This window comes from Neofelis nebulosa, chromosome 9, assembly GCF_028018385.1.
Source record: "Neofelis nebulosa isolate mNeoNeb1 chromosome 9, mNeoNeb1.pri, whole genome shotgun sequence".
Lineage (NCBI taxonomy): Eukaryota > Metazoa > Chordata > Mammalia > Carnivora > Felidae > Neofelis > Neofelis nebulosa.
In genome coordinates, this window is record NC_080790.1 from 49,071,813 (window position 1) to 49,095,664 (window position 23,852).

At 47.7% G+C, this 23,852-nt stretch overlaps 1 protein-coding gene across 6 annotated transcripts in view; it reads left to right on the forward strand.

Moving 5' to 3' along the window:
* The first annotated feature begins 5,571 nt into the window (after positions 1–5,571).
* The window catches only part of EVA1A (eva-1 homolog A, regulator of programmed cell death), a 49,858-nt gene continuing 31,577 nt past the window's right edge, over positions 5,572–23,852 (forward strand). For 2 of the 6 annotated variants that reach the window (XM_058683562.1, XM_058683568.1), the window contains exon 1: positions 5,575–5,686. The gene's annotated coding sequence lies outside the window, so the exon portion shown is untranslated. Of the gene's footprint in view, positions 5,687–5,718; positions 5,833–7,036; positions 7,079–12,749; positions 13,423–23,852 lie in introns of those variants that run through there. The other 4 variants (XM_058683563.1, XM_058683567.1, XM_058683565.1 and 1 more) reach the window with 4 other exon arrangements.

Below are 23,852 nucleotides of genomic sequence, written 5' to 3' on the forward strand. Positions count from 1 at the left end.
TGCTGTTTTCTCCTCATTATCTCGTCCCTTTTGGGCACACCACATTTTAAGAAAGGTGGGGGAGGTGATTAGCACATTGCGGGAGAGGAGGGACTCATCTGTACAGCTTATATTCCCTGGGCTTTTTCAGTCTATTAAAATTTCTTTGAAACAACTGACTGCTGTGCCCAGCATCCCCTCATATTTCTCTGTACAGGTAAAACTTCACTTGCAGAAAAGGAAGAGAAAGCTTGGGCACATGGATATTATAATTTGGTTGTCTACATCTGGAAAATAGAACTTCAGAGAGGACATAGCCATCAACATTGATTTATTTGGTGATTAAAGGCATCCATTAGCACTCGTAAAAAGTTGGTAAAAGTTGGCCTGTTTAAGAGTGTGTTGCATTCTCTGACCTTTGCTGTCTGGGAGGTGTTAGTAGCTAAGACTATCAGATGAGCAGTTTCATTTGAGCAGGCTGTTGTGAGACAGTGAGTTAAAGGTGAGACAGTGGGTTAAAAGAAAGAAAGAAAGAAAGAAAGAAAGAAAGAAAGAAAGAAAGAAAGAAAGAAAGAAAGAAAGAAAGAAAGAAAGAAAGAAAGAAAGAAAGAAAAAGAAATTGTCCTGCTGCCCCAAACTAATATTTTAAACAAGTACACATTTTCTTTCCAAGCTCACTTTTGTAAGACGAATAAGATGAATAAATGTGAAATGACCACAGGGCAGAGCATTTAAAAAAAAAAAAAAAAAAATCCCGGCCTCTTGATTTTCCCGAAGTGACATCATTAATGGTGACACATTGGTGTCTCTGTCTGCACATCCATTAGCCTCTCATTGGGCCATGAGGCAATTTCCTTTGTCTTTCATTATTCGGTTTACATGACTGCTCTGTCGCTCCTGGAGATCATTTACTACTTCTGGAATTCATAAGCGCTGGACTTTTGAAGGCTTCTAGTAAATAGCAGTGCCATAGAAGAAGGGGCAAGGATTCTGGTTTCAATCATTTGTACCTTCTTGGGCCAGAACCAGATTTCCTACGTTTGACCATGTGGGGATGACCTCACTCGCTCAAGGTTGAGATAAATCTAGGGATTTTTGTCAGTTTGGCATCGTCTTCACATGCTTTGGACAAGGGAGTGATTTCAGTATTTTCCTTTTCCTGATGACTTTTGGAAACCATCCACCCCTAGACTGAGCTTACTGTTTTATAAACTTCTCATCTGTTGGGACCTAGGTTTTGTTTCTGCATTTCCTACAGAAATGGTTCTCAATCCTGACTGCATGTTTTGATTACCTGTAGAGGTTAAAAAAACCAAAAAAAGTCCCACCCACAGAGATTCTGATTCAACTGGTCTGGTCTGGTCTGATGTCCAGCCTGTTCTTACAAAACACTCCCCAGGTGAGGACCGAGTGTCACGTGTCGGTTCCCTATGGTATCTGGACAATTCCCTGTGACGGGCAAGTGGTCTGCAGGAAATGACAGTTAACTGAACTGCACCGATAGGTACATGGGCTGCACAGGGCTGGGTGGTTTGGACTGAGGACACACTGTACAAACCTCACTGCTGCAGCTCATCATTTCAGGGTAGAATCTTAAGACCTGCAAGTCTCACCTTAGTTCAGCTGGTAGCTTGGCTTTAATTTGTTGTCTGCCTTTGGGTGTTGTGCCTTGGTTTCCTTATCAATAAAATGGGGCTAATCAAAGCCTGAGGTCATATTTTTGTTTGAGGCAAAAACCAGCAGTAAAATTTGCCACCACAAGCTTTTTGTAAAATGGTCACATTGCTGTCATAGAAACATGGATGGGAGTTTTGAAAGTGGAAGCAGCAGGGATGTGTCTGGGATCCTGGTCAGCTAATCCATGGGGCCCAGATGCAGACCTATGGGTCCTCCTATCTGATCCTGCCATCATGAAGTGGCTGAAGGAATATCACAGCCTCCCCTCACTGGTGGTTAGAACTGCCGCATCTCCTTTGTGCTAACGGAGGGGACCTTCCCACGAGTTGGATATGCTGTGGCCCAGGAAGTCAGTGTGCGGTGGTAGAGCCCTGCTCTGGGCACCGGTGCCCTGGAGGCCCTGCACCCCTGCAGGGAGGAGCGGGCCTGCTGGCAGCCACACCAGTAAGGCTGCTCACACTGGAGCCCAGCTCCCAGGCCTGGACCTGGACCATGGAGTGGTTACTTCAGATCCTGGTTTCCTGGGATAAACTTTTTTCTCTAATTCCCCATCCCTGGCTGTACCTAGAGCTGCACGCTGCACCTGCACACATGGGCTCCCTCCTGCTTCTGCCCCTGTCCAGCTTGTCCTATGGATCTCAACCCCGGCTTGTGCGCTCACCCACCCCCACCCTTCATGCCAGTCCAGCAGATCCTACGGGCCCGGGGGGGAGCAGCTCTGCAGGGTGGCCACTGAGCATCTGCCCTGGTCTGGCACAGGGGCCTCATGCCCCTTCCTTACATCTGACCTAATGTCGGAATCGCTGGGTAATGCTATTCTTTCATGATGTCCTCCTAGAGATGCAAAATAGAAGATTTCCTCTTTTATGATAGTTGTGCTATTAGGGAAATGCTGGATCTTCTCGTCTTGGGATAAATAAGATGAGACCCTGATTACTTTCAATTTCTCTTAGTCTACAGGTTATGTCCCCTCATCACCTCTAAGGCTATGGGGTGTCAAGCCACACAAAATACCTGAATAAAAAGGCAATCACAGACAACTATTTTACGGGTGGGAAAATAGAGCATAGAGAGTTTTCTTGATATGTAATTGTACAAGTGAATGGGACTTGAAGTGAGGACTCTTTTCCATGGAAGGGGCAGGGTCCGGGGTGGGGATGGCAGTGGACATGGGCAATGGTGTCAGGGACAAACCTGTCAGGATGCTGTGAGGATTAAAAGAAAGATATGTGACAAGGAAGGGCGCAGGGCCTGGCAACGGAGAGGCCAGTACACGTACAACATGTGCACATCCACACGCTTCACTGAAGCCAGCAGCTTCGAGCAGTCCTTTTCTAAGGCTCAGCCGTAGCCCATGGGGTGGTCTGGGACAGCTTCTGGGAGCATCTGTTTCTGTAGGACCCTGGAGCAGTCACTTCAAAGCCATTCCCTCAAAGTTGGTCTCTATGCAAATATGTATGTTCTGGAGAGTGAGCCTAAGACTCCCAAGAGGGTTCTTGAGCCTCCTAGGTCGAGCTGTACAACCAGAGGCAGGGGCTGCCTTGGACGGCAGCTCTCATCCTTCTGTATCTGTGGCTCCTAAAACCAGCTGGAATGCAGGGGCTCAGCAGTGGCCTTCATTATAATGAAATGAGGTGATCCTAAGCAGAGTATTTAGTCCAATGCCTGTGCGCCCTAAGTATTCAACAAATGTTAGCAGTTCTTAACTGCTAGGTTCATGGATCAGAGAGTATTTCCAAATGTCCTTCCTCCAGGTTTAGGGGGGCAAATAAATAGGCTCTGGATTAGGGCCAGGCTATGGTAAATCTATGCCATCTATTGGCATTAGTGTGTTTAATTATTTACTCATATATTTAGCACACATTTATTGAGCACCAATTATGTGTGTAGCCCTGTGCCCAGCACACAGTCCTCTGATCCCTCATGTACGTGCATGGCCATGCACAGGGCAGACACACATATTACACCAGAAAAACCCGCTTCTTAATACGGCCTCTCCATCTGCCTGCTGATAAAGCTGGAGAGTTAGGGAGATCTCTGATCATGGCACCTTACAGGCTAGGGTGTGGAATCTAGAGTTAGTCAGGTGTGTATTTTACAGATAAGTAGACTGAGGCCTGAGAGGGGAGTAGTGCCCAAGTTCAGACAGTAATTTAGCAGCCATCTGAGGCTAGAGCTGCTTTCCTGATGAATTTAGGAAACAAGGGTGCTTTTGAGCAGACCAGTCACCTCTGTGTGGGAGAGAGATAATTAGTCTTTACGTTTTCATTTAGACATGGGTGTTCTTTTCTTGTCTGAAGAGGTGCATTTCAAGATTAAATGAAGTAGCTCTTGAATAAGTCTAGAACAGTGGTCCTCAATCCTGACTGTATTAAATCATCTGGAAAGCATTTCAAAAATACTGATGTTGGAGCCCCACCCCAAAGCCAATTAAATAAGCATTTGAGGGGGTGGAACAGGGGCCTCATCATAGTTTTTAAAGCTCCCCAGGTATTTCTAATATACAGTAGGAGCTTCACAGTCTAATATGCAGTCACTCTAGTATACAGGCAGTGGTCTAGAAAGCAGTGCTTCCGAAATTGTAGCGCACATGTGATTTTCTGGAGATCGTGCTAAAATGCAGATTCTGATTCGGTAGGTCAAGTGGGACTGGAAAGTACCTATTTCGAACAAGCTCCCAGTTGATATTAATACTGCCAGTCCACTAGGGTAGCAGCTCTAGAAGGCACCCTGGATTCTCTTCATACACTGGCCACTGGTTACTCCAGCCAGAGGTCTGGAAGTTACTTCTTTCCTTCATCGTCTCCCCATCTGCCCCAGCAGCTCTTGGTCCCCGTCTCTCGTCAATTCCACCCCACTGCACCCTGCCCTGAGGCTCCTCCGCTCGAATCCTTTCTTGATGTACTGGATCTACATTCTCTTCCCCCTCCCCCCGCCACCACTCCGCACTCCCGGCCATGTTCTCTGCTAGACTGCCTCTTGATGGGGCTTTCTCATTCCTCCTAGCCTCTGCCCAAGCTGTTTTTAATGACCTATCTCTTAAGAGACCACAGCATCCCTGGAGCTTCTCTCTGCTTGTACTAGTCACCTAGGACGATGGTCCACGAACAACATGCCCTTCTGATTCATTTCTGCGTTGCCAGTGCCCAGCTCAGCGCCTTTCAGGCTTTGCATAAATAGTTGCTGAATTTAACCAACAGAACCTCAACTCTGAATACGCAAGGACAAACAAAGACCTCAGCGCTCTCCTTCTGATCAAAATGAACATTCCTTCGAGATTATGCATCAGGCTTTAAACTTCCCGATGGGGGGGGGGGAGTTGATCAAATTTAACAAAGTAAGTACCTATATCCTGTCTTCTGGGCTGGGTGGTTTAATAGGGGGCTCAAAGCAGGCGACGGGACAGGAATGAGAGATGGATGCTGGCAAGAGCTTGGAGGTCTGCTTTCAAATCTCGACTCATCCCAGCAGGGGGAAAGGCTAGAGCTCGGGGAAAGGCTAGAGCTCTGGGACAGGGTGGGGACGGCGGATGGGGAACCTTCCGCGGCCCTGGAGTGGGTCGGAAGCGTGGGGAGGCAGGCAGGAGTTGGGGAGCGTGAACTAACTTGGCGTGGAGGGAGGCGCCGCACGCCGCAGCCGTTCAGGTTTCCCGTCTTTCCAGCGCCCACACGGGCCGCTGGCTTGGGGAAGGGGGCGGGGGAGAGGGAGGGCAGGTCCGGAGCTGCGGGGGTGGAGGAAGGGGGAGACCGAAGGAAATGAGACAACCTTTTCCTCCCACTGACTCGGGTTGCTCCAGCGTCTGCGGGGCTCGGTGCGGCCGCCCGTGAGCGCCGAGGCCAGGACCCCGCGCCCCGTGCCAGCCCTGGCGGCTCCTCCACTGGGATTTCTTTCTGAGGCGTCAGTGCCAGCCCAAGTCCGGGGCACCGCTTTGCCGCTTACCCCCCTCGGTGATCGGCTCCGGGTCCCCCGGCTCGGCTCCGCGCGCCCCGAGCGCAGCCCCCGGAAGTGCGCGCCGGCGGCCCCGGCGAAGGTAAGCGGCGCCCGAGAGCGCGCCCCGGGAGCAGGGGCGCCAGGCATCCTCAGCGGGCCTGGGCGTCCCCCGAGCGCCCCCTCTTCGGAAGCACCCAGAGCACTTCTGACCTGAAGCCGCTCCTTTGTTCCTGACCCCCTGCCCAGGTGTTGTAGGCTGGGTCCCCGGGGGAACTCTGCTTCCCAGCGTTTTCTTTTTTGCTTCCTCTTCCAATTTTCCTGTTGCTTCCCCCGCCCCTAGCTTCTTTTTCTCAACCCCCAAACTCTTAGCTCTCTGACTCTGCAGCCGGGCTTCGGAGAGCGGGTCTTTCCTTCCCAAATCTCGGCGCTTCTGTCCTCCTCCGCCTCCGGGAGCACGGGCTGACCTGGCCCGCCCGCGGCAGCGACTGGCTTTGACCCCGGGCCTGCCGGGTACGGACCTGCCCCAAATCTCTGTGGCACACGTTGAACTCACTGATCTCACCCCTTTTGGAGGCACCCAGTTCGCCGTGCGCTTTTGGCGACCCCCAGGACGCCGAAATCAGAGCCTACTGGGGAGTGGAAAGGCTCTTGGCGCCCCCTAAAGCCTCAGTGGGAGGCTCTGCTGGTGGAAAAGGGCGCAGGAGGCTCCTTGGTGCTCTGTCCGGGTTCCCCACGATTGTAAGGAGTGAGGGGAGCACGGGATTCCGGACGCAAGGAGGCATGGAAGTAATGAGGATATCTCTCTGAAGGAGAGGAGGGCCAACCACATCGTGCTAGCTTGCCATTTTGCTTTTAAACTGCCTGAGTGGTCACATCAAGCCTCTGAGTAGGGACTCTACCCTTATTTTGCAAACGGGCAAAATGAGATCCAGAGAGGTCAGGTAATGTGTCCAGGGCCACACAGCTGGGAAGGGGCCCAGCCAGGATTTGGGTACCAGTTGGTTTATACCACATATCCCATATCCAACCCTATACAGGGTTCCTCTATCCGGAGTGAGCAGGAACTCATCACCTCCCAACGGCTCACACCATGGAGGATCAGACTTTTTCTTTTTTGAGCAAATGCAACTTGTTGCTTTTTAAACCCAAATGATTTATTTAGTTCCTACTATGCTCGAAGTTCAGCGCCAAGCCCTGAGGTTTCATCTTTGACCCTCACTCCTTCAACCTCTAATCATTATCCGGTCTCTCCAGAAATACATAATTCTGCCCCAGAAGGCTGACTTGAGTCTCTTTCCCGAGAGGCAGTTAAGATCAGTGGCTGGAGTGTTTGGATCCTGGCTGGGGCCTTCCTGTGTCTTTCTACAGCTGGAGCTCCTGTCTGTAAAGTAGGGATGGGAGGGTTTAAAGCAGTTGTTCTCAACTGGGGTTTCCATTTTTGCCTCTCCAGTGACATCTGGCAATGTCTGGAAACATTTTTGGCTGTCAACAGGTAAGTGGGAGAGGATGCTATTCATCTGGTGGGCAGAGGCCAGGGATGCTGTTAAATAGCCTGTGATGCACAGACACCCCCCATAGCAAAGAATTACCCAGTCCCAAATGTCAATAGTGCTGAGGTTGAGAAACCCTGGTGTAATGTATCAGTTCATGAAGAGTGCTATTATTCCCAGCTCTCATCCTCTTATCTGCTGTAGTTTGGCCGATTGTACCAGCCTCTGTCCCCAAATCTCCTTGCGTTCCAGTGCCAGAATTCTATTGTTAAAACCACAGCAGGCCACGGTACTACACTGTCTCAGTACCCTTGTCGGCTCCCCAGTGCTAACAGAAGGGATGGGAATCTGCACATGTTTTACAAGCACCAAAGGTAGATCCTGTGCATATTAAGTTTGCGAATCACTATCTTGCAGAGTAACGTCTTACCTCCAACACTGGTTCACATGGCTGTTCACAGTAAGACCTCAACTTACTTTCCCAGCCTCACCTTTTCCACATCTTGAGGCACCCGCCTTACCACCCAATTTACTATTTTGCTATTCTAGGTCCTGACTTTTTGGAATGCCCTTCTTCCTCCTCGACAAACTCCTCATCATTCCCCCAGACTAAAGCTCAAGTCCTCTGCTGTGTGAAGCATTCTTCAGTTCCTACAGCAATTCTCTTGCTCCCAGCTGCCCGAGCTCTGGCCCTTCTCCGCCTTTTTCTTTCAATATATCTTTCCTGTAGTGCTTACTATATAGGGATCCTTTGTTCACCCCCACACTGGTCTCTGTGTACCTAGAACTAGCACAGTGCTGTACTCGTGGTGGTGGTTAAGCTTGTGGGCTTGGGAGTCAGGCTGCTTGTGTTCAAATCCCAACTCTGCCACTTATTAACTCTGTGACCTTGAGCAAGTTGACTCAGTCTCTCAAAGCCTTATTGGTAAAAGAGGAAGAAATAGTCTTATCTTCTCTGCAGACTGGTGCAACTAACTAATGAGATAATAATTGTTCATCTTAATACTGATGGCCACCTCCATGCCGGGACATGGTTCAAATTTAGAATTTTATGTTTTTACTCATTCAATCCTCATAACGTCCCTTTAAAGTTAGAACTGGTATTGCCCTGTTTGCCAGACAAAGAAATGGAAGCAGAGAGAGCTAAGTAGTTTGCCCCAAGTCACACAGCAATGGGTGGTAGGGCCAGGATTCACATAGACAACTAGACTCTTGGCACTGTGCAGGCAGGAGGCTTATATGTGGTCCTCCACATATAATAAGTAGTCAGTAAACATGAGCTGGGTTAGTTGTGTGCATTAATAAAAGCAGAAGTCCACTGGCTTTTCTACTCATACCACACCTGTGAGCTAAGATTGTGCCATTATTTTTTTCAACTCTTGTTCTTTTCCTCTCCTCCTTGCCCGGAACCCATCCTCAGAGAGACAGGACACTGGGTCAGTCCTCTGTCACAGTGCAGGGTCAGCACCAGTGAACTTGATGCTAAATGGAGCCTTAAGTGTGCCCTAAGGGTAGGGTCAAGACAGCATTTCCTGTTTGGGGAGGAGGATATGGAGTCAGTACAGCTGCCTGGGGAGAGAGGTGCAGATTTGGGGTCAGGAACCGTCTGACTCCAGCTTTGTCCTTTTCAAGCACGTGCCCTTTGCAGTGAGCACCTAGCACATAAATACCGGTGAAGTCAATCAGTGAAGGTACAATGGATGGGTGAATGCCACCAGCTGGGTCTCCTACCTTACACTTGATTCAATGCAGAGTGCACTTTCTCTCCAAGTGTTATAAGGACCATTTATATATTAAAAGTAAACTTGTAAAGAGAATTTAATGCCCCCTATGGGGTTTTGGAGAACCAGGTTTGGAACCAGTCCCTGACCTCCTATTTGAGTTATGTGTGATGTCAGATACGAGGTTTACAGCTGATCACTTCATCAACTTGGAATCTTTTACTTCCCTGAATGCAGCACTGCCTTTGAAAGCAGAGCCCCTTCATTGCTGTTCCCTTGGTCACTTGCTCTGTAGGCCAGATGGCCTTGCATAAATAACCTACACATTTGTGTATTCTGGCTTCTTCCATAGCTGTGGCCCCCCTGAGTTTGTTTGTTTTGGCAAGTCAACCCCCCAACTTCAGTGGGATGAGGCTACCTGGTACGTGCAAGGCCTTGTATTTTGTTGGGGGTCACAGAAATACTCCAGTAAGGTTGGTTTTGAGGATGGAGCAGGGGGACAACCTCCTTGTCCCTCAGCTCGAAACCCCTCAGATCCCCTGGGGCACCGCCGTCCCCCTGCACCCCACACTCTAACTGCCTCCTGGCATTATCCCCTCGTCTGGGTTACTAGCTGGCTGATCTGAGAAACGGATTCCCCTGGGTGCTAATGACTGGAGTAAAGGTTGGATCCAAGATCTTTGGGGGCATCACCTGCATTTTTACTGAGGCTTTTAAGGTCTGGTCCAGTAGGTAAACTAGCCCAAAACAGGAATGTCAGGTCCAGTGCCAAGTTTTCAGGTCTCTGACATCACACCTTGGCCGCCACCTTGAGTATTACCTCTTAACTGACCAGCAGGCAGATTCTTAATGAAGCTGGTTCCTACTTGTGTGTCTGGTTCTAGGGAAAGACACCTCACCTGTTTAGTCTTGGGCTGTGTTCCCTGTGAAATCTACCACTGGTGTTTGCCTCTTTGTGAAAATCTGACGCTGTAAGGGGCATTTGGTTTAGACTAAACTAGATCGCACCTTGAAGTATCAGGGTGGGTTTGGAATACACATGGGATAAGTAGTTGGTGTTGGGTGCCAGAGATATGAACATGAAGAGGTCGCGGTCTTTATCATCATGGTCATAGTCTGTGATGTATGAAGGACACATGAACAGGTCATCACAGTGTATTAAGTGGAGTTAGAGGTACGAGCAGAGACCTGGGGGCTGAAAGGCACCAGCCACTAGGGAGTCAGGAGACGTTTCCGAAAGAGGAGGATGTTGGAGGGTCTTAATGGAAAAGTAGCTTGCTGGGTTTGGGGGGTATTGGTGAGCATGGGTGTGGCAGACAGGAAACTGCATGTACATGGTACAAAGCCAAGAAAGGGCCTGACAGATGCGAAGGTATGTGATGATGAGGGCTGGTGATGGGCCTGGAGGGGTGGTGATGAACTTTTCAATGCTCCAGGAGCCTGTTCCTGTTTTTAGGGAGACAATGGCGTGACATTTTAGGCTCAGGTGTACTGAGCTCTTTGAATGATGGCTCTCCCTCCTGTCTCTACTGGTCTGTTTCCTCCAGGGCAATGGGACCAGAGCCCAGGGGCCGTGGGAGGGACACTATCTCCAGTGAGCAAAGAAACCACAGTCACAAACAAAGCTGCAATGGTGATTGTAGATTGTTTTGTTTTCTTTCCAAAGCCCTGGCTGATGAACTGTGTGGATGGCCCCTCCTGAGTCCGGGCTTTTGAATGTTACCTTTAGAGCATCCAAAAGTCTGTTATGAATTGCTACACAATTGCTAGGTTTCTCCAGACGGAGGTAGAGAGGGAGGAAGGAGGAAAGGAGAAGCGTGGTGAGGGGAGATTGATCAGCTCTGATTTACAGGAAATCCAGCACATGGCTCCGGTACATCTACTGCCAGGGTGGCCACCTTGGCTGGGAATTGTGTTTGTGTTCCTAGCCCTCTGTTTGACCCCGAGGTCAGCCTCTTTTGCGTACGGCTCACCACAGGTGACGGATACATGTGCTTGCTGATCAGACCATTGATATAGGTGTTTCTGGAGGTCATCCCAAGACTTCCCTCATTTGTTTATCACCTAGTGACCCCCTGCCGCATAGGAGGCACTTAGTAAGTGATAAATGAGTGAAGGAATGCCACAGCATGAAAGTCACATCCCATCCCCTCAGGATGCTCAAGGCCTGCATGGAGACATAGACAAGAAAAGCAGCCAATGCAGCACACTGTGCTTAGTGCAGTGACAGAGAAGACATGGGTGCAGAGGAAGACTCAATCCCACGGTCAGGGAATGGTCGGGGAACGGAGGCAGAGGGAAGGGTGGTCCCTTCTGAGGAACGTCATTCCTCCAGGGAAAGCGGCCCCCTGGGTGGTGGCTGGTAGGCGATTAGCCCCTGGGGTAGGTGTGAGAAGCCCTGCGAAGGGCTTTGCTTGCTTTCATTGCATTTCTCCTCACCACCACCTTCTGAGGTTGGTACTGGAGGAGGAATCAGGATCCCACCCACAGCCAATAGGCAGAGCTGGGATCTGATCAGGCCACCGGACTCCGAGCCCTTTCCCATGGCCTCAGACAGTTTCAGGATGGTCATATTATCATCGAAGATTCTCTTAGGAAATCTAATTTGCAAAAAGGAAAGTACAGGCGTGTGGGTTTTGTGGGGTGTGAGTTAGGGGGTGGGAATGGCCATTTCGTTTTCATTTTGCCCCCTTCTCTGTCTCCCCTGCCTGATGTCTGAGGCCTTGCCTTCTTAGGGGTTTGAAGCAGTCAGAAGCTCTCTGCTCTGGGGATCAGCACCTCTGTCCTCCTCCTCTCGCCTCCTCTTTGATCACCCGGGCAGCTTGCACTTTGTCCTCTGAGGTGAGATGAGGCGGAAGTGCTGCTCAGCAGAGAAGCAGCCGTAAACTCAGAAGAAAAACAGGCTTTTTACAAAACACCTGCTGTAACTTAAGCCTCTCCCCTTTGCCCTACGCCCTCCTGCCTGTGTCATTCAGATGGTCAGTAGCTGCAGGGAACAGATGTCAGGGGATCTTGTTTCTGCATGGGGACCCCTGATCAAAAGGGCTGCCTAAAGCTGTCTTCCTCTGGGCACCTCCACAAACACAGCTGACTTGTCCTTTCACTCCCTCACTTTATTGGGACAAGACAGGCCCCAGCAGCCCATGGGAGAGGGTGGGGAGGGCCTCTTGCTGGAAGACGCATGCATTATTTTCCTGAAGCTCCCATCCTTTGTGCCACTTGGGTGAGCCCCCTCTGACAGCAACAACCTTCCTTGCTAAGGTGAGATGTGACTGGGAAACTGTGGGTGGGCAGAATGAGCACTGCAAGGGGAGTCCAACATTATACTCCGCTGCACATTAAAGTAGGATGCACTGTGAGGGCTTTGTGGAAATACAGAAAGCAATGACCTGGACATTTAGAGTCTGGAAAAGACACACATGAAAGTGAAGAGCGTCCCTGGGGATGGAAGCTTGTGTGCTCACAGAGGCAGCTTGGTGGCTTTGGTGTGTCTGCTCAGCTCAGACTGTCGGTGTTTACTGACACCCTTTGTGCCAGGCACAGTTCTAGGCCCTGGAAACACAGAGAAGGACACGATACTCTTGCTCAAGAACCTCAGCAATCCAGTGTGGACACTGGACACTCAGAGATAGCCTACGGCATTTTGCTGTTCATCTCATTAAAGTAAGTTCTCTGGGGGCGCCTGGCTCAGTCAGTTAAGCGTCCCACTCTTATTTCAATTCAGTCCATGATCTCATGGTTTATGAGATCAAGCCCTGTGTTGGGCTCTGTGCTGACAGCATGGAGCCTGCTTGGGATTCTCTCTCTCTCCTTCTCTCTCTGCCCCTCCCTTTCTTGTGTTCTCCCCATTCCCCATTTATTTACTTTTTAAAGTAAATAAACTTTAAAAAGTAAAGTAAGTTCTCTGAATGCAAGATATAGATTGCTGGAGGCTACTGTGAACTGTGGCTTATAGCAGGTGCTCGACCAGTGACTGTGGTGCCACTCTAAAATTCTGTGCTAGAGGCTATCGCTGAGGGTTGTAGGCATCCAAAGGAGGGGCGCCTACACCCAGCTTGGACAGCAGGTGAGTCAAAGAGGATGTGCTTGTAGGAGGCTGAGGTGGAGGCATCCAGGCTGCTGAGAAGAGAAGAACATCAGAGGCAGAGGAAGCAGGAAGAATACCACATGGCCAGGGGAGCAGGCATGGTGTGCTCCAGGGAAGGAAGGGACTAGGCATGGATGGAGACAAGGGAGGCAGATCTGTAAAGGGGCAAAGGAACCACATCAGGGAGAGTCTTGATGAAGAACTGAGATTTTATTCTGTAGGCACTGGAGAGCTCCTGCAGGATTTCACACAGAGGAGACACTGGGTCAGAGTTTCATTGTAAAAATAGACCCCTCTGGCAGTAAAGTAGATATTGGAGAGGAATAACATAGGTGGCAGGAAGACCAGTTGGGACACCGTTGTACTTTAAAGAGTGGAACGAGCCTGGGGTTTGGAGGCAGAGAGACCTCCATCTATATCACCTTTGTGTAACAGGCTATTTATTAAATGTCTCTAAGCCTCTGTCTTCTCATCTGAAAACAGGGACTCCCGATTCCTCCCTCTTGAATGGATGGTGTTCAGTATTATGTATGATGAGGTATGTGAAGTGTCTACTACCGTGATTGATCCGTAATCAGTATGTGATGATAGTGGTGAAAATTATTTTTAGTATTATTGTTATTTATTGTCATCAGGTGAGAAATGCTGAGGCTCTGAGACATTGGCCATAAGGGCAGGGAACTGGACACAAGCTCAAGAAATACTTTGGCAATAAAGTTGACACATTTTGGTGACTGATTTCGTGGGGGAGTAAGGGAAAGGCAGGAGTCCTAGGATGACTCTGGGATTTTGGCTTGGGCAACCAAGAGGAAGGATAGTGGGGCTATTATTCATTAGGAGACTTAATGGGGAGGAGGGGGAGGAGGTGGAGGGGGAGGGCCTTGCAGGAACTTGCAGGAAAAGATGATGAGCTCAGTTGTAGACAAACTGAACTTGAGGCATCTTAGGGATGGCCATGAAGACATGTCTAGTGGACAACTGGTTTGTAGGTTGACATTCAGGAGAGAAGTCTTAAGGAAGGCTCAAGGGCCAACTTTTGACAAGAGGTAATGAAGCCATGGTATGGCTCAGTGCCCAAAGAGAGAGCATGGGAAGAGGAATTATGATGCTTATTGAGTGTATGCTCTATGTTCTGAATACTTTCTATGTGTTAATTCTCTCAATAACCATTGCCAGGGAAAACTATTACTGTAACTATTTTATAAATGAATAAAAGGAGGCACAGGGGCAGCAAATCATTTGCCAGAGGTCATAGAGTAGTAAGTCATGGACTTGGGATATTAGCCCAAGCAATCAGATCCAGGCCTGTGCTACCTGTCTGTACCAGACTGCCTCAGAGAGTGGGTGGTCTCTGAGGGAGGGGAAGGGGGGACCTAGTGAAGATGACAGGAAGGGGCTGGGTAGAGAGGCAGGAGGAGATGAGAGATTGGAATGTGGAAGAGGAGAGTATCCAGGAGGGAGGAATCAATAACATCAAATGATGTGGAAATCCACTAAGACAAGAAGTGTAATATCCATGGATTTGGGAATTAGGGAGCTATTGGTGACTTGATGAGGAGACTTTGGAAGATGAGGTGGGTTAAAGAACAAATGTGAAATGAGGAGGTGTTGATACCAAGTATAGGCAATTCTTTCCAGAAGCTTGGCTTTGGAAGTAACGAGAGAGAGGTTTTGGGTGGTAGGAGTGTCTCAGAGCTGGAAAGACCTGTTAGTATATATAAAGGGAGGGACGGAGTCAGAGTGGGCCCCACAGAAGGGCCGCAAATGCACTGTGCACACTGGGAGAAGTATCTCTATGTTCATTTTTCTTTTTCACACGTATTTTTAATATTTATCCCCATGTTCTGGATGACTTCCATGTTGATGGTTGGAAATCATTCAAGAAGCCCCTGATAGGTGCTTCAGATGTCAGGGGGAGTAGAGAAAATTTCTTTCACAATGCCCGGTGTGAAGCATCCTGTGTGGTTAAATCCAGATCATATCAGATCACGTACAATACATCATCCACTGAATTTGTCTTTGAAATACTCTCTGAGAGAGCACAGTGTGCTGGGGCCCCACATCACATATGGGGAATTAGTGTCTGCTCTGGAGACACCAGGTTGGTAAGGACGGTGGATGGCACAAAGCCTGGAGAGGAAGAGACTCACAGCACAGGGAGGGACACTGGCTTTGAAATGGACATGAGACCTATGATCCGAGTGGAGGGAAAGGAGATTGGGGATGAAAGTAAATTTGCAGGAGACAAAGAGTTGCTTGGATCTGACAGGAAATGGAAGGCACATGATAAAACGATTGTCACCCTACACTTAGAATGACCCTAGATGATTTGGCTTCTGCCATTGAAGTTCTTAATAATGGAATATATTGACATTTCCTTATAAATGCTTTGTTACCAGGCTTAAAGGACACAGGTCCAACAGGCTCTGAGAAGATACATTTGTCTAGAGCCAAAGACAATCTCTGTGTTTTAATACATAGGTTTCTTTTGTTGTTCAGACCAGAGGTAGATACCACAGAGGGTTAAAAGCTTGACTTAAACAAGAAATTCGGCTTTGCCTTAGTTCATGGTGCTGACATCGCTGACATCCCGGAGGCTCAAGGCTAGAATTAGGGTTTGGCTGCCAACTTCATAAATTTGCCTTGGTTGAAATGGCATCTTTGCTCTTCTTGGATACATCTCAGAGATATGCACATACCTTCACAGAGAGCCTTTATGGATGGGGCTCCCAGAGAGACACGGTCCAGAATCAGAAAGGTTACACAGGAAATGGCTTTGGGATATTTTTTTTCCCCCACATGAAGCAGCAACTCAGCTGAATTATTTGCTTGATCTTGAGCTTGGATTTCAGAAAAAGTAACAGTATGTCTTTCAAGAGTCACATCTCAAACTTGAAGGTTCCCTTGGTACTATTGGAGGTACTACTGGAGTAGGAGTGATCCAGGGAAGGATCATTTCAGCCTAAAGCCCCTCCCTATTCTGTCCTACCCAGGTCTCTCACCCTTTGGCTGGGTATGGGTGTGATGGACAGACAAGACACTCTCCCTAGAGTCAGAGGGGAAAAAAACTGCAGGAGCCTTGCCCATCCTTCCTCAACAGACAAGGAATAGAAGATGTCCTTCTTCAGGAGGGTATGGTCAGGAAATTATATGGTTCAGTGCAGACGTGGACTCAATGATATAATCCTACATGTGGCTTTATTCCAATTCTTCAGGGTCTGAATTTACTGATACAGCAAAGGGCCATGTATACGTTCCGCACTGATTCCAAGAATGAGGGTTTGTATACGTGCTCCAAATATCTACAACAGAACCATCAGTGGTGCCTATGCCCGTCTGACCTTCTGGACCATGGGAGTATCTGAAGGGTCTGAGAGGCAATATCTGGTATGTTCAGGAAGTAACAGTTTTGATGCCTTAGGCTCTTTCATTTGTATTTGATTTATTAGTAAAATCTTTTTTTTTCATCTGTCCACTCATTTGCTCATTCAACAAACTGAACAACTACTGTGTGGCTGGCTCCGGGCTACACGATGGTTATGGGTGGTGAATCTTAACAGTCTGGTTGCTGCCTTCTTAGAGCTCACAGTTGTTAGGGGACAGACATTAAAGAGATAAAACACAAAGAAATGCATAATTACAAACTCTGGTAAATGCTATGCTGGGAAAGAACAGTGTGCTCTAGGAGGGATAAAGAGAGAAGACAGTTTAACGTGGGGGTGTCTAGTAAGGAAGAGAGATATGAAGATCCATATCTAGTGTCTACGATGTCCCATTTATTGGTGGCATATCACTTCTAAGGAAGGAGTGTCTTTGGATAGGGCTGAGGGGGGCAATTCTAGAAGGCTTCATAAAAGAAGGAATAGTGAAGAACAGATAGAAGTGTTCTATATGGAAAGGGAATAGAGGTGTTCTGGATGAAGGGGGCCTGTTGTGCTTGGAGGACACTCATTCAGTGAGGATGGAGATTAGGTTGCAGGTAGGGGAGTAGCAAGAGGTGAGCCAGGAAATAGGCAAGAGCCAACTCACACAGCACTGACTTTCTCTTGGAGGCCAGTCAAAGGAGGGACTGGTGAGTTATTGGGGGGCGTGTACTACTAGAACAAGTTATCAAGAGTCCAGAAAAATGTTTCTGTGAGGGACCAGAGAGTAAATATTTTAAGCTTTGCAGGTCTTACAGTCTCTGCTACAACTACTCTGCTGTGCGACTACAGTGGGAAAGCAGCCATGGGACATAAATGAATGAGCATGGCTCTGTTCCAATAAAACTTTATGTACAAAGCAGGCAATGGGCTGGATTTGCTTGTGACTGTAGTTAACCAGTCCCTGCTCTGGAATAACAATTCTGGTGGCTCACTGGAGGTTCGACTGGAGGACTGGGAGAGAATGGAGGCAGGGAGGCCAGTTAAGAGTCATCGCTTTAATTCAGGGGAACTAAATGGAAGATCATAAGGAGAAATGGTTTGTGACACACTCTGAGGTGAAAGTGACAGGACTACCTGACCAGTTTGATGGGAACATGTCTTGTTGTGTCTTCAGTGTTCAGTGGACCAATTCTTCCAGTGAAAAAAATATATAAAAGTTCAGACATTCTGTATGTGTGACTCAGAGCCACACACATATCCTGGGAGGTAACCTGCTGGTCACAAGACACCATGCTGGGTGCATTACTTAGATTGCCCCATTGTTAAGCACAATTCTTAAGAATATCAAGTTGTATTTCCAAACTGAACTGTAGAAATACTAAATCATTTGCCCACAATCACATAGCTGGTACATCATGGAGCTGACACTGAACCTGGGTCTAGTGTCAAAGCCTGTGCCATTCCTAAATGTAATCTCCCCTCCTTGCAGGGCATGAAGTCCCTCTCCCTAAGTCTCCCAGCTCCCTCCTCTCCTTTCTTTCTGTCCCTGTGAAGACCCATTCCACCCTTTAAGGTTATCAATTAGCCTCCGGCACAGCAAGGACTGGACGTGTGTTTTAACTGTGGAAAATATCAGGTGTGAGCTTACTCTTCTGTGCTGGACAGAGGACGTGCAGCAAAACTCAGACCCAGACTTACTGTTCTAACCTGATGATTTGTGCATGTTATAATATGGAGAAGACAGTGTGGCATTAGGTTACAGATTAGGAAATCCCTGAATGCAAGTGCTGAGATTAGAATATTGTCTGATTCACTGCCTGATTTAGATACCCAGGAGATGTTTGTCAGATTGAGGTAATAGTGTCAGATGGAGATAATGGTATCAGATGAGGGAAAATTTGTAGGTTTAAACTCTAGAGGCCAAGGTTAGCCCCTGAAAGGACAAACCTGACCAGGTTGTGGTCAAGGAAATCAATTCAGTTACCATCTCCATTGGGTTGTCTAGAAACCCCACTGATGATTAATTTAGTATCTGTCCAGATTCAGCTAGAGACAGTCTGCCCTGAATATTTTAAACAGGGCTTTAGAGACTGAGAAATATCCAAGAACAACTGAATTATGTCATGGATACAGCAGTCCTTTTAGTGAGACCTAGTGAGCAGAACTGGGTCACATGGTAAATGGAATGGCAAAGAGACCGCCATGATTGACGTGGATCAGTCGCATGACCCGTCACGCCTTGGCCCCTGGCAGATGGACACAACAAAAGGGCTCCTGCAGCAAGCAGGAAGGGGAAATGCCTTTTGGGGAGATAAACACAGGTGTCTGCCACAGCTGTTGATCTGCTTCTGACCACCAGCCTTCTAGCTCGCTAGGACTGCTATAACCAAGTACTACAAACTGAATGCATTAGAACAATTGATAATTACAGGTAACAACAGATAATAAATTTGTAAGACAAATTTATTGTCTCACAGTTCTGGATGCTAGAAAAAGTATCAGTAGGGCAAGGCTCCCTCTGAAGACACTAGAGAAGCATCTGATCCAGATTTCTCCCCAGCTTCTAGTAGCCAGGTAGCTTCCTGTAGCATTTTTGTCTTCTCCCTGTGTCTTCACATCGTCTTCCCTGTGTGTGTGTCTGAGCCCAAATTTCCCCTTTTTATGAGGACACCAGCCACAGTGGATGAGGGCCCATGCTAATGGCCTCATCTTTACATGGTCAAACCTGCAAAGATCCTATTTCCAAATAAAGTCATATTCTGAGGTACTGAGGTTAAAACTTCACCATATGTTTGTTTGTTTGTTTGTTTGTTTGTTTGTTTGTGGGACACAGCTCAGCTCATAACACAGCCCAGGAGTTCAGACTGCTTCCCGAGGCCAAGGTGACTGAGTGGCATCTACTCTAAGTAAGGTATCTCCACCGATGGTCATCGTTCTGTCCACTTCCTCGATGTGCTCCTGGGGACATGTGGATTCTGTCTCTAGTGGCTCCTGATTTGTCATATTTCAGATGGTTTCCCTTCCTGACTTCTCAGCCTCTGCCCTGGCCAGTGCTCTCTAAGCCATGCTCGAGTGCATTTGTCCACTTAAACTGTCCTTCCCTACTTGGCACTTTGCTCACTCATTTACCAGTTTGTAAAATATAAGTGTTGAGTTCCTGTTGCATTCCAGCCACTACACTAAGTTCTGAGGATGTAAAGATGAAAAAGGTGACAAAGATAGTTCCTGCTTTCAGGGAGTTTTTGTGGGAGGACACACAAGCAAATGGAGTGAAACAATTGCAAAGGGAAGTGTGCATGCAGATTATGAATACTGTGTTGTCCCCAGCTTAGTGTCCTCTTTGGCTCCCTAGTGCCAACAGGGGAGAGTCCAAGCTCCCTAGCAGAGTATGCCAGGTCCCTTCAACAGCATCATCTCTTGCTGTTCCTTTCCTTTCACTTTGTGCTTCATTCCTTTTGACCCACCTGCTATTCCCCAACTATATAGATTTCCATATCAAATCTTGTCTTTCTACATGAGTACTGTCTCTGTTGGAATGTGCTCCTCCTGCCCCATCCTCAGCTATTACCCACTTGATTGCAATTCCCATTTCTTCTTGGAGACTCACTTCTCTGTCCCCCCATCCTCTCTTTCTCCCTGTGCTCCCCTTTGGGAATAATACCTGCCTCCTCCAGAGAGACACTGACTGGAGCTTGTTTATCTCTGTAACCCCAGCCTCTAGTATCATGCTTGTGTTAATAGGTGCTTAGTCAATAAATGAGTGAGTGAATGAATACATGAATGATTCCTAGTCTGTGCTTTGCTCCTACTCACTTCAAGCTGCACTTTCCTTTGGACTTCTTCCCTCTAAATCATTTGACCATTACTTTTCTTCTACCACAAGCCCAGAGACCTCATGGCTCCTGATATTCTCTCCATTACGCCGACACCACTGCTATGCTGGCCCTGGTGGTCAGTGGCCACATGTGACTACCCATTCACTGCCATCTCTCTGGGGTGCCCTGCCTCACACGAAGAAAGGCCTGCTTCCTTGCCTGGAGGAACCTGGTTCTCCTAGGACAAGCAAAACTGCCTCCGTGGCCTTCTCTGTGTCTCTGTTTCCAAAGCTTCTCCCTTTCCCAATTTTAGGAGCAACAGACTGCCATTTCTGCTACACTGATAATTCAACAATTATCTTTTTGAGCCCCAAGTTTGTACGTGGGGCTCTGCTGAAGCACATCAACTCTCATCTGATTTCTGCCCTTCTAATCAAGAAGATCTGTTCTTTAATCCCTTCCTGCTAAATATATTGGGTTTCTTCTATGTATTGAATGATCTAGTGATTCAAAAATTTTTTTAGCATTAAAACTCTTAAGGGATGGGTGCCTGCCTGGCTGAGTCAGCCTGATTTTGGCTTAGGTCATGATCTCACAGTTTGTGGGATCAAGCCCCGAGTCAGGCTCCATGCTGACAGTGTGGAACCTGCTTGGATTTCTCTCTCTCCCTCTCTCTCTGCCCCTCCTCCACTCATGCTCTCGCTCTCAAAATAAATAATTAAAATAAACTCCTTAAGTTAAATCTTATATGGCATATCAATGAGTAAAATGGAAAAAAAAAAGCCCAATATTTTGTTGCATGTTATTTTCTGTGATAACTCTAGCTTATAACATACAGTGAATAATGGAAACAATGACATTGTCATGAAGAACATGAAAATTTGAAATGGAGGGTCTGGAATGATGGGTACAGCCTCCAGACACCCTCACTATTAATGCGTCCCTGTGTTTTGTATTAGCACCATGGCCTTGTGAAAATTATGACTGCCAGCCATTGGTAGTGATAACACTTTTAAGCAGGATCCCTTGTAGATTCAGGTTATTCTGATTAAAACAACCCAGAACTTTGAAAGAGGAATACAGGAAAAATTGCTTATGATGTTGACTCACTAACCCTATGTGAAAACTGTTTGCATTCCTTAATTACAAAGGATCTGATTGAAAGGAATAGATGAACAGGTTCTTCAAACTATATCTTTTTTTGGCAGAAAACACTTGCTCAAAACATAGTGTATCATTATGAAATGTTAATTATGTTATTAAAATTATTTTCAGAAACTCCAATGCCTGTTTCTCTCTAGTAATCACTTAAAACCTTTAACACAGCAAAAGGAAGGAAGGAAGGGAGGGAGGGAAGGAGGGAGGGAGGAAGGAAGAAAGGAAGGAAGGAAGGAAGGAAGGAAGGAAGGAAGGAAGGAAGGAAGGAAGGAAGGGTGGGAGAGGAGGGGAGGGGAGGGAAGGGAAGGGAAAGGTTAATTTAATTTGGCAGGTGGAGTCCAAACTTCAGTTGTCATTTTCACTTCATCAGTTATAGGAGGGGATGGTAACAGCATGGCCCTGCATTGCTGAGTTGGTATTTTAAAAGCCTGCCGAGAACTATTATTTTAAAAATAATTTTTTAAATGTGTATTTGTTTTTTGTTTTTTTGTTTGTTTTGTTTTGTTTTGAGAGAGAGAGAGACAGAGTGCAAGCAGGGGAGGGGCAGAGAGAGAGGGAGACACAGAATCTGAAGCAGGCCCCAGGCTCTGAGCTGTCAGCACAGAGCCCGACGTGGGGCTCGAACTCATGAACCGCGAGATCATCACTTGAGCCGAAGTTGGATGCTCCACTGACTGAGCCACCCAGGTGGCACCCAAAAGCTTGCCGAGCACTCTGAGGCTAAAACAAGCACTAAAGCTGCCAGTGATACACGGTGCAGCATGTTGTGTGGTCACTCCTTGCTGTACCGTTCACTCTTAGATCTTTATATGAGCAAGCACTCCATGGTTCCCCTGAGGGTTGCCTGGCATTTAACTGAGCATGGCCCACGTGAGCCAGGGTGGCAGTATGTACACATCCGATTTTGCAGCATGAGGAGACTTGCTGCGGTCTGAATTGTTAAAAGACATTTTTTGGAACTGCAGCTTTCCTAATTAATTACATGTGTTCAAACATATGCACGGTTTTGGCAGGAGAACCTTTATTCCGAAGTGAGCATGAGTGTGTTGACCTGTAGCTCATGGGGTCTGCGATTGTTCACGCTTGGCCTATCACACACGTGACTGTATCTGCTTCTGGTTTGAAAAACATTTTTAAAAATGTAATTTGATTCAAACATTTGTAGAACCTTCGAAACATGTAGGTTGGGCTCCAGTGTATCAGAGTAAGGTGTAAGACAGCTGTGGTTTCAGGGAAGCTGCCGGAGCTGGCTTGGGAGGGCCTCCCTGTTGGAATCAGAGAGACGTCTGCCCCGCTCGCGAACGTTCACCTTCCAGATGCTCAAGCCTTGTGTTGACTTGAATTGCAGTGGCACAGAGCAGGTCCTGTGTGGCTGTGGGACTAGCTGCCCCTGGCAAATAGCCATCAGGAAGGGCTCAGGTGGAAGCTGCCCGCCTCCAAGGACTGACGTGGTTCCTGCCAAGGAAGGCTGGCACACCCCCTACCTAGACTTTCTCATTCCTTCATCTCCCCGAGGGACTAAACTGGCCTTGCAGACTCCCTGAACTCAGGGATTTTGCTCCACCCTTCTGATCTATCCTCTGGCGTTAACTGTAGTGAACGGAGAAGTCAGCTTGGGACCAGGAGGCCCACACAAAAAAGAATCAGATGACTAGGAATGTGTCTTGTTCCCATTTGCATGTTCCTCGGTGGGGCGTTATTTCTGAGTTCCCCACATTTGCAGATGCCTCAGATAGCCTGGACTTGGGGGAAGTGCCTCTGGTGGTGGACCAAAGCCTCTGTGTGAGGAATACTGGTTAGGAATAACACGGCAAGTGGATTGCCTTTTTTAATGATGGTCTTGATTAAGGATCCACAAGTCTGCCCACATGTCCAGCCCTACTTGCAATTCTTTTTTTTTTTTTTTTAATGTTTACTTATTTTGGGGAGAGAGAGAGAGACAGACAGACAGACAAACAGACAGACAGTGTGAGTGGGGGAGGGACAGAGAAAGAGGGACTCACAGAATCCGAAGCAGACTCCAGGCTCTGAGCTGTCAGCACAGAGCCTGACACGGGGCTCAAACTCATTAACTGTGAGATCGTGACCGGAGCTGAAGTCAGAGGTTTAACCAGCTGTGCCACCCAGGTGCCCCTTACTTGCAGTTCTAAAGAGAAAGCCACGCAGGATTCGGTCAGAGATTCAAGACATGTCGGTATGGCTGACCAACAGGGCTGGAATTCTTTTCAGGCCCAGTGTGGTAGGAATGTTGTGATTCTGTCTGACCACTTCCTGCCAGTCCACATGACAGTTTCTTCTTTCTGCAGCTGACAGTGGCAGGCTGGTTCCCTCTAGAGTCCAGCCATGGACCTTGTCCTCTACATTTGGTGTGCTTCGTCAGGGCACATACCAACTGATGACTCCCAAGTACCTGCAGTTATCACTCCAGGATCACAGCACGACTCCAGTCTTGCTCTCTTCCTTTCCAGTGGTATTCCCCCACACTTCTTTACAATTATTACAAACTGGACAGACTTTATGTTCCAGGGTTTTCCTATACTTCCTCCATGAAGGAAAATATGATGTAAGGCCCCTCTTTTCAAACAGCTTATAGCCTAGTGCAAAATATTTTTTAAAAAGCACACGCTTTT